This window comes from Pavona decussata, unplaced genomic scaffold (assembly GCF_977016875.1).
Source record: "Pavona decussata unplaced genomic scaffold, jaPavDecu1.1 SCAFFOLD_416, whole genome shotgun sequence".
NCBI classification, from domain to species: domain Eukaryota; kingdom Metazoa; phylum Cnidaria; class Anthozoa; order Scleractinia; family Agariciidae; genus Pavona; species Pavona decussata.
The window spans coordinates 775,001-785,000 of NW_028145778.1; the positions used below are offsets into that span (position 1 = coordinate 775,001).

Consider the following 10,000-nt stretch of genomic DNA (forward strand, 5'->3'; position numbering starts at 1 on the left):
ATACAAAAGTATACTTTTGCTCTTTGTATACTTTTTGTATACATTTCAGTTCCAAATTCATAGTACAAAATGTATACACCACAATTATACAAAATGTATACAATGTGATGTATGCTTTCATGTTAGAGTCTGTTTACATTTTGCATAATTCTTTTCTATAAGGGATTGTTTTAAACTCATTTGAAGAGGTCTCCTTGTCGACATTATCAAGACGCCAACAATGCAGACTACCATTATTAATTTCACTACAAAAGAAATATCTTTACACATGCAAAAATGTGTCAAAGAAACCTCATTTAGATGAATTCTTACTTAAACTTTTTGAACAGTACAGGATCGAAAATTGTGGCTTGTAACAATGTGTGATGTAGCGTGACAGGCGGCTTCACTTACTATATAGTTATTTTTTTCAATCGTTTATTTTTTGTTTCAAGTAATTAGTGCTGTAAATTATTCTTATTATAAAATTGTTTTACTTCTATTAATGTAACACCGTTATTGATTTTACTTACCGTTTGTAATTACCGTTTACTGTTATTGCTGTTTATTTGTATCAATAAAGTGTTTAATAAAAAAAATATTACTGTTAGTCTAGATAACTTATAACAAATTCTAATCTTTTTTCACAAACAAAATTATCATAATATTCATTCCTCCGCATAATTCTCTGTTTTATTTCAGAAAATATGACTAAGCCTAATCAAGCCTCTGACTCCAAGAAAACGCAAAGAAACAGGTGAAGGAAGGCTAAATACCGCCAAAAGAAAAAACTCAAACCTCAAGCCAAACACTCCTTCCAAAATACTTCAACCAAGCACCGGCAGACCTGGAAAGTCCTGAGAACTCAGGTTCTTAGGCTTAATCAAAAGAGGAAACCCTTCAACATCCATAAGCTTTATTCTATCAAAGAAAGAAAGCAAGCCCTCATTCACAATCTACAAGCAAAACGTTTTACCTCCACCTTCAAAAACAAAGAATTATCCATCAAATCTACAACCAAATCTACCTCCACTTCATCTACTGTATCAGAAATTGAAAACTCCATCTCAACCTTGCAACAAGAAAATAACCAGCTTCAACTACGTTTCACTTCTTTGGAAAAATCTTAAAACATGGAAGACAAGATCAGAACAACCAAACTTATCAAGATTGCTAGACACCATGGACACACTCTACAGAAACGGCTCAACAACCTCAACTCTAAACTCCGAACATGCAACCTTTTCTTTCGCCAACCCTACTCACTTTGCTGTGACAACTTAGCTAACATTCTGAAACTGGAAGAAACGTTTACGCTTAAACAACAACTCGTACAAAAACTGAACAATCTTGACAAGATCCATAACTTTACTACTTCTGAACTTCCTCAAGAACTTAAAAATCTACTCAACAAAGGCACGAATTTCATTCCTACGCTCGCTACCTCCAGCACAAGATCCCTCCAGAAAACTATAAACACTGAAGTCATGCGTCTAGTCAGACTCGTTGTTTTAAAACTTAAAAAAAAAACGCTTGCCACGAGGCTTGCTGTATTTTGAGAAACGAAACGAGATGATGAATGAATCTGTAGAATTGAAGATATCAAGACTACAACAGACAGATTTCCGTGTGTGACAAGCTAAATGAGGAATTAAACGCCGGAAGTGCAGAGTTTCTGTACTTTGCGAAACGAGCTCTGCGTACACCGTGAAGGCATCTTGTTTGTTTATATTTGTAAACGCTTTTCTTATTTATCCCTTGCCCCAATGACGATTCGATAGGTAGTTCAAGAATTAAATAGAGTTTGGGGTAAAAAATCATATAGAATAAACAAATAAATTACGACCCGGAATAAAATCAGTAAATTCAACAGACTTCGCTACTCCAGCGCGCTTCGGTTCCGATTTGCATATTTGCTGACTTATCATGAACTTTCCCTCACTGCGGGTCAAGCATTTACTATCTCCGGCCGCAAAATGTAATCGTTCAGTTGACTTTAAGGATGCAAGTCAATTCGGTTGGTTAAGGGCTTGGGGTAAAATAGGAAACTTTGATTTTACAAAATTTCATTCGGCTCCAGTGTGAGTGATAAGGTTGATTACCCGGAACAAACATAAACAGCGCGAGTCTACTGAGTACCGCAACGCTTGACGCATTTCTATATTAAGTACGTTCACTTGGATAAAGCCAAAATGGCATCTTTTGCAAGATTAAAAGCTTCTACTAACGTTGTAAAACACTGACAGAAGCCGTCGTTCGGACATAGAAAGGAATTGCCATGCTTAAAACACTGGCAAGATTTTTGTCACGGGCTAGGCAACCAAATTCCTTCACATGTATCAAGTTACATTTGGCAACAACACGATGCAAGGAACAAAATTTACAGAGCTTCTTGGAAGGAAATCTAGATGCTTTTTTATTCAATCAACACAGGAGCCACAGTGCCTTTCCAATTATACCCAACTTGTGCCATTTTCAGCCCTTCAAAAAAACCTCGAAACACATTAATATGTGTACCTGTAATGGCCATGGCTGAAAAATGAGAAAATCACAAGAAAAATTAAGGTACAAGTAAGAAAAAACAACACTCAGTCTGCACGGTCTGCAGTGTGCAGTCTGCAGTCTGCAGTCTGCATGGTCTGCATTTCAACATGACTGTGCACGCTACTCACTTTGCTCAGACAACTTAGCTAACATTCTGAAACTGGAAGAAAAGTTTATGCTTAAACAACAACTTCTACAAGAGCAAGAAAAACTGAACAATCTTGACAAGATCCATAATTTAACTACTTCTGAACTTCCTAAAGAACGTAAAAATCTACTCAACAAAGGCAATTTCATTCCTACACTCGCTACCTCCACCACAAGATCCCTCCAGAAACCTATAAACACTGAAGTCAACCAAGCACTATGCAGTATCATCAAGAAACAAAACTCTTCTACTAGTCAACAAAAAGTGCAAAAACATTAGTCTTCGGTTCAAACCTTACCTAAATGTAAATCCGTGCATGTTACTCAAGCAAGAACTAAACAAACCACACTACAAGTTACACATCGTTCACTGTGTTCACAATACAACTGCATACACGAAACAAGTATTACAACATTCAAACTTGAACTCACTGACTGACAAAAACATGGGATGGGCACTTGTGCCACTGATGTTCACAGTTTGCCATCACGAGAAATGCAAGGAGAAAAGGACAGTCCACATGGCAAGTAGCATCGGCTTTTACTTTTCGTGTGCTCATATAGAGAGGCAACAAGGTCATTTTCTGATCCATCCTCAGCCAAGAAAATGACGCATGAAGATGTTATGTTTAAGTGTGACAGCTCTACAAAGGATCTTTTGTTGAGCATAAAGCCACCACTAGATTTCCGGCACATTGTTCAAATTACTGAGCATTGCTTTGTGGTTTTTACTGCTCCATGGACAGTAAACCCCACGGGGTATTGCCATATCCAAAGGCAGCAAGATGGTCATTGGTTATGTTCGAACAGCACATGCAACAGGATAGCCAGCAACAACAAGCAGATAAAGAGCAAGATGACATGCCTCCGTCTACATGTACTGTTTTGTATCCTCAAGTTATCATTGCCAGATTTCCCCCAGGCTCTTCCTGTTCCGAGCTCTAGTTCAAGTGACGTAACCTCAGCAGTGCAGTCCTCAAGTTCTGCAAGCTTTTCTGCAGGTAATATGTCTACCGTGCAGTTAAATCTCAAGAGGTGAATTTTATATCCTGTGCCCCAGGAGTTTTTTTAGAGCACACCTCAAGCACGGAAAAAACTGGTCAGATTGTTTTGTTCCACAGTCAAGCCAGTGTGATCTGTCGAAGTGTCTTGACAGCCGCACAAAGACAACCAGGTCAGGGGCACAATCGTCTGTCCTACATTGTAACACATTCCAGTTTTCAACCTGTTGAAGTCAAACTCAAGACCTGCACCAACAAGAATTGCAAGGCTATGCATCAAGAATGGCCTATGGAGCAAGGTACATTTACATCATACAGAGTGTGTGCACAGCGGCCATGTTGGAGGACTAAAACAATAGAAAATATTTGCATAAAAATAGAATATATTTCCCAAAGGAAAATCATTGTATTGTTTCGGTCCTCCAACATGGCCGTCGTGCAGACACTCTATTGGTTTCATTTGTATTAAAAAAAAAAATTAAAAAAGAATAATGAAATCAATGTACCATAGAAAACAGGAATCATACTAGATTATTCAATAAAAATTGAAAGTATTTCTAATATTAAGTGCATGGTGGTTCAATTTCGTGTACAGTGCATTTCTGTGTGGTCCATTTAAACTAAGACCAAAAATTGTGACTAAATTGTCTAGTAATGATGCACAGTAAAAACGTCTCTTAAGTAATTTATTATCCAACCTGTTGGAGTGTGAAAAATACACTCAGCCCATAACTGATATTGCATAATGTGCGCATTCCATAGAGACAAGTAGAAATATACATGTAGCTGGCTATTTTTTGCGCACTGACTAGGCCCACTCATGCGATATTTCTACTTGTGTTATTGTATAGCTAGTTGGATAATAGAGGTCAGTAATTTTTATGATACTCTGACTGATTTTGACATGTATGGCTTTCAACAAGCAACCCCCCTCCCCCCAACACACACCAGAAAAAAATATAAACTGTAACTTACAACAGAAATTTTAATTAACCCATTCATCGTGAAAATTTCATACTGAAATAATAAACTTTTTGCGTTTTTATTGAAGGGCTATTCAACATCTCAGACAAACTTCTTGTTGTCCTGGAATTTCTTGTACTGTGGAGAGAGTTGTTCCAGCATGGAGCTACGTTAACTGTTTCTGTTGAAAGCAGCCTTGTTGGATGGTTCAAGTGTGGCCAGATATGCCTGGCTTTTGCCATGTTTCTCTCTTTTTTTTAGAGTGAACTGAAGTACTTATAGGTCAGCACATAATAGGAGCTTTATTTGTACTAATTGTACATGCAAGATGTAATCCTTGCCCAAACAAATTTGTTAAACCGTATTTATATAAATGATGCTTTAAAAAAAATTGTCACGAGGTTATTTGTGTAGTTTACAGTTGCAGGGTACTGATACAAGTACATTGCTGGGCTGTTGTACAATGGATTTTATGCCTTTAAGCTCCTTTCTAATCGCTGCTTAGAGAGTCTAATTTGTGGCATATGTGGTGTGGTCAGCCATGTTTATTTTGGTGACAACAATTTTTTTTCTTATATAACTATAAGACTCCACTACGAAATTTTGAGTTCATAGTAATGCAGTGTCCAAGTACGCTTCAACTTGCTCAAAACTAAAACATCCCTTTTGGTTTTTATATTTTGGGGGATTTGCAATGATTTCAGTTTATTCAAACGAGTAGCCAATAGCATCATTGAAACTTTGACAAGTCATTACCGTTTCACAGAAATATGGAAACATTGACAAAACAACAAGGGTGATTTTTAAAGGTCAAGATTAAAATAGCAACCAAACAAACTTTACATTGTGAGCTTGTTAGCTCAGAAGTATCTGCATTGAAACATCTCTTTTTAAGAACAGCATTACTTGTAACAACTCAAGAAATTATATTTCCAATAAAGCACAATTCGGACACGCTTTCATAATCGAGAAAAACTGGCAGTAGGATTTTAAGAAAAAGAAAGATAGCTTTGAGAAATCTTTGAGATTTCTAAGTTCAGATAATCCTGCAGCTGTGGGAAAAAAAGTTTACACGCTACTTATGTTCACAAACCTAAGGAACATCATGTTCAAGGGCCCACAGATGGATTTTTCGCACAATTATAAAGGAATTGAAATATCACTTCCAGTACCTGACGTCATCATATCATGAGCGGACCAGAAAACCCACTCAAGACAAGGAACATTTTATAACAATCTCCTCATTGTTTTAATAATAGTCCTTTCAAAACTTTAAAAACTACAAAAACAAACAAAAAAATTAATTCAAAACTGTGGGTTGTTTCATGTCAGGGATGAGGGTAAGGAAGAGAAAGCTGCGAAAGGAAGCTGCAAAAAGTCGATGGTCACTACCCTGCAGCCAAAAAAAAACTTCTTTGGAGAAGACCTGTGCCTAAAACATACATCCACTATGGCAACCCAAAACAAGGAAAGGAGGTAGAAATGGTCACTAATCCAGGAACGCTAAAATTTGCAAAAAAACGTGAACTGAAGACAGGAATTTTTAAGTTGGACTTTGTTTGTTCAGAATGGAAAAATGAGTTCATCATTTCCACCCGTGACAAAATTATCCAGACTTGAACAAAACCAAAAACCTACCTTATGAACAACATCCTTCTTTCATTCATCATTTGTGGCCAGTACTTTCAAGGACTACGATCATGTCATGTGCACTCTAGGAATAAGCCACTCTAACGAAAAGCAGTGGATTCGAGTAATCAAGTGCATTGCCCCAGAAGTGGAGAAAATTGCATGGGTAAAGAATATAACTAAGCATATAACTGATGCAGCAATCCTGTATAAATATGTTTGAGTTATAATTACTTAATATTTATGTGTGCGTGTGTTTGTGTGTGTGTACGTGTGCACATTCAAAGTTAACTACCATAAGTCAATATTGTAATTCTTATATTAGACAGACTAGTTATTTTAAGTGAGGAAGCCTGACTTGTTATAAGCCTCTTGGTTTCTTTCACGTTTTCTCGCCATTTATCTTCTTTCCTTAATTTTCTTCATTTCTTCCATCTTGTGTTGTTAATGTTGTGTATATGGCAAAATAAGCATTGTATTGTATGAAACCTTCACACGTGTAGTTTTGTTCTACAAGTTCAGCTGTGTTTTACAAGTTCCACGTTCGGTCTACCAGTCCTACTGTTTTCAGTCCATAGTATTCTTGTTTTCTCTGCGATTTACCAGCGGTTTTATACGGTTCGACGATCTTTGGTCCGGATAACACACATAATGCCGCCTCGACGCTCTCGTTCCCGAACAGCCGCGGGAAGTCTCCAACTCCGAACTGCTGTTTTGCAAGCCCTCTCGCTCCCACAGCTCCGCGATATCTGCCAAACTAACGGTCTCCCCGTCACGGGCAACCGAAATGTTCTTACCCAGCGATTGAGGGACGCAGGTATTGCTTTAGAAGGCTCTGACGAGCGTGGCGAACAGAACAATCGGCGGAATAATCCTTCACCGATGGCGGACCTACCCGCTTCGGAACGCCCCCAAAGTTTTACAAATGAACAAATGACAACCATAAAGCGCTTTGTTCAAGAAGCTGTCTCTGATGCGGCGACAGGAATCGCAAGTGAAGCTGCGAAAGCTGCGGTCAACGCTATGCGGGCCCAACAGAACTCACCATTTGCTCCAGCCGACGCCATCTTGCCAACACAACAACAACAACAAGTCCTTGGATCATCGCCTCTCTCGCAAGAAATCCAAGCGACATTGCCAGGACATTCACCGGGTACAGTGGACACTTCTTTACAAAATGGTGCGCCCTTCCAGGCCATCCCGTCAGCATACGTGAAGGAAATCCAGACCGGTGAGTTCTTTGATCTTTCAAAATTACTCCCCAAAAACTTATCAATTCATGATGAGGGAGACAACTTAGTGCTATCCCTGGATAACTCGGTGGTCAAAGTTTCTAAAAAGAAGACATCAGGCGCTGGTCTGGGATGGGCGGTCTATGATTACAAATTTCGCCAGAAGGCGAGCACCATTCCAATTAGAGATAAAATTCTGCCACATGGTAAGGTCGTTAAAAAACCCGGAGCTAAGTTTGATATGATGATGGAGGTTTTTTATTGTTATTGCTTTTTCCCTTGGGAGGCGTTCAGAGTTCTGTGTTGTTTTTGTGGTTGTTGTTGTCGTTGTGTGTGCGTGTGCCTTCTTTTGCAGATCTGTAATTCGCTGATCGCGGGCTCTCGTTTTTGGATGGATTGGAGGCCTCTATGGACGGTGTTTTTGGAAACGGCCCTTTATGCTGTTTCTCTTCCCTTTCTTTGTTCACGGAGATCTCAGAAGCTCGCTCCTGGTCGGCGGACGGGTGGAGCAGGCAGTGCTTCTCACGTGTATTTCACGCGGACGATGCGGTTGTGTGTTCACCCAGAAATTCCCTCAGAGATCTCAGGAACTGTTGCAGTACCTAACTCTAACTCTAATTAGATATGCAGCTAGGGTCCATAATGTTTTGGGCTGCGATGACCCTAGCCTTTTTTGGTTTTCTTCGTCTTAGTGAACTCACATGCAACGGGGCATAAGGGATATCCACAACTAATGAGACAACAATAGGGCTTGTGGTTCGTCATGGGGAATACACTTTGTGTATTTGTGGGATGAAGTGCTCCCAATACAGGTCACACTTTTCCCCATGGACTCACAGTCTTAAAACATCCTGCCCCATTCACAACTGGTTACTACGGTAACCATGGAAATAGACTTGGATAGGATAGGACCTCGCTCTGAGGGGATTGTTGGCCCCATGGGGAGTGTCCCATAAGGACCTCGCTCATGGGGGATTATCGCTCTCTGGGAAGGATTACATGAAGTCCTCACTCATTGGGGGGCCCTCTGGGGAGATTGTTGGCTCGCTCAGGGGGGGGCCCTTTGGGGAGGATGTATCCTTGCTCAGTGGGGATTGCCCTCAGGGGGGGACTCGATACAGGCCTTGCCCACGGGGGTCTCGGCCCTCTGGGGAGGCAGGTTCCCAATTTAGTTTAGCCTGACCTGTATATAAGTTCTGCCGGAATGGAGTGCTTCCTCCCCTACCCCTTTATCCCACAATCTGTTGTTGTCTCACTTACTCTCATGGGTTGGGAACATTAATGAGTTATAATTACTTAATATTTATGTGTGCGTGTGTTTGTGTGTGTGTACGTGTGCACATTCAAAGTTAACTACCATAAGTCAATATTGTAATTCTTATATTAGACAGACTAGTTATTTTAAGTGAGGAAGCCTGACTTGTTATAAGCCTCTTGGTTTCTTTCACGTTTTCTCGCCATTTATCTTCTTTCCTTAATTTTCTTCATTTCTTCCATCTTGTGTTGTTAATGTTGTGTATATGGCAAAATAAGCATTGTATTGTATTATTATCATTGATTTTTTGAAATCAATTTTTTTCAACAATTATTATGGGTATTTCAGTATTGCAAATATCTTTAAAAAGAACGTTTTTTAAATGAAACGAAACCCATGATTGGGTGGATGCAAAAATGAATACAAATTATCAAACCACTGAGTAAATACCGAGTTTGTAGCAGGTGAAAATATTTAGAGTTTTCATGTGACCATGGGCATGGCATTATGACGTTATACCTCAGGTCAGTGATGAACAAAAGTCGGAAACCCACCAAAATAACACCAACTTCTCTCAAATTACTTTACCATTACATCCTTAGCAATGGGTCCCAAAAAATAAGTCTGCCTCCTTGGCACTTCACTATGCCTTATAAAGTTTCAATCTTGCTCTGCAACGCAAACTGATCAAACACCATTCTGGTTATTGTTTTTGTTGCATTTTAAATTTTTGATGTTTATTGGCTTTTCTTTTACAGGGGAACATCCCAAAGCAATAAGATGGCTATGTTTCATCATTCCTATGGAAAGCTATACTGTAGTCCCTTGCTTCAAATACCCCAATGGTTGCATTAACTGACACAGCAACAAAGCTCACTGAAGACATCATAAAAACGTTCTCCTAGTGCAGAATCCATTAGAAATTAAAGAAAGTCCATACAAGGTAAATCTTTCCTACTCAGTTACAAAGATGAACAAAGATTGCGACCTTGAATTATTCTTTGAGTGGCTTGTTGAAGACATCAGAAAATTAAACAATAACTGACAGGACCATTAGCTACTGTCAGACCATAAAACAGTGTGGGGTTATCTATGGAATGCTAAGAGGACTATCAGGGAAAGACTTATTCATTGAGAAGTACTGGTGAAAAATTTCCCTTAAAAGAGATGTTGCATTCATGCACTCCTGCCACAAACAAGAAAAACATTTTGACCTCCTTTCAACATGAGGATAGGATCATAAGGGTCTC

At 39.2% G+C, this 10,000-nt stretch overlaps 1 long non-coding RNA gene and 1 pseudogene across 1 annotated transcript in view; both read left to right on the forward strand.

Annotated features, from left to right (window-relative positions):
* The window catches only part of LOC146450924 (uncharacterized), an 84,207-nt gene that overhangs the window by 40,271 nt on the left and 33,936 nt on the right, over window positions 1-10,000 (forward strand). The gene's annotated exons all lie outside the window — the stretch shown is intronic.
* The window catches only part of LOC146450931 (uncharacterized), a 6,431-nt pseudogene continuing 3,345 nt past the window's right edge, over window positions 6,915-10,000 (forward strand).